Source organism: Cynara cardunculus, unplaced genomic scaffold (genome assembly GCF_001531365.2).
Source record: "Cynara cardunculus var. scolymus isolate 2C unplaced genomic scaffold, CcrdV1 Un_Scaffold_3741, whole genome shotgun sequence".
In the NCBI taxonomy this organism is placed as follows: domain Eukaryota; kingdom Viridiplantae; phylum Streptophyta; class Magnoliopsida; order Asterales; family Asteraceae; genus Cynara; species Cynara cardunculus.
The window spans coordinates 3,219-4,552 of record NW_020201595.1 but is presented as its reverse complement, the minus strand read 5'-3'; positions in this window follow the sequence as shown (position 1 = coordinate 4,552).

Sequence of the window (1,334 nt, the reverse complement as noted above, 5' to 3'; positions counted from 1 at the left end):
AAATGATGCTATAATCAAATAAAAGATCAACTTTTACAAAGTTAACCAAATCCAGAATTCTTGATTCTGGACAGAAACTTAAGTTACATAAAATGATCAAATAAAGTGACTTCAAAAATGAGATAAATTCCCATCGTTTTATATGATTTATAGAACTGAGTTATAGTCATCATGACCAAATTTCATGTATTTTGGGCATGAGATGTTGATTCAAATAATTTATGCAATGGAACATATCACAATTGAAATGGCAGATTGCACCATGTTAGTAAAACACTCATTAAGAGAGTTTTACTAGGTTTTCTGCAGAACTTCAAGTTGGAGTGAAAACCTAACACTTATACGAAACTTTTAAACTAAAAATCACTCATTTTGGATGAGTTGAGAGGAAGATATGATACCATAAAATCACATGCACATATCTGTCATTAGTTGACAGATTGCATACTTGACTTAAATAAATAGGTTCATGCCTCAAAACATCATATTTTTGAGTGAAACTGGATTCAAATGAATCCTAAATCATAAAATAATGTTTTAGAAGAATAATAATACATTGAGAACAAGTAAATAAAAAGATATTAACATTCAAAGTAAGAGTTACATACTGGTGGTTTCACAGTTTGCACACCTATAGCGTTTTAGGTGCTTGGAGATCAAAACTCAATAATTTTATGTGATTCCACTTGCATGTAGGAGACAACCCATAAAATTAACTCTTAAAAGAAGAATCATTCTTTTTCATTGAGTTATGAGAGAGATATGGTCGATGGAACATATATATACAAATCTGTCAGAATCGGACAGATTGCATGTTCATTTTATTTTGAGTATTTAAAGCCTCAAATAACCATAATATTGAGAGAAATCGGTGGCATTTGAAAGGTAACTCATTAAACTAACATCCAGAAGAAAAATCAACAATTTTGGATGATTATCTAGAGAGTTATGACWRTTCAAAGTAGGGTTTACCTACTGAAAAACTCTCAGATACATATATACAATGTTTTCAGTATTTGGGGGGTCAAAACTCTATGTTTTTACGTGAAACCAAATGCATTGCAACCCCAACTCAGTAAATAAACTTTTAAAAGAAACCTCATGACATTTGAACAAGCCATCTACAAAATATGGACGATTTGTGCACAAGCACAAAATCTGTCAGCACTAGAATATGAAGTTTTTAAGAAATAAACCACATAAAATCATGATTTCTTCCTTCCTTTTTGAGTTCTAATGTTTGGGTCATGGATTACCACCTTCAAATAAACATTGTTACATGTTTTTGGTGTATAATCTCACCTTGAGACTCAACATTTTCGAAACATATAGAA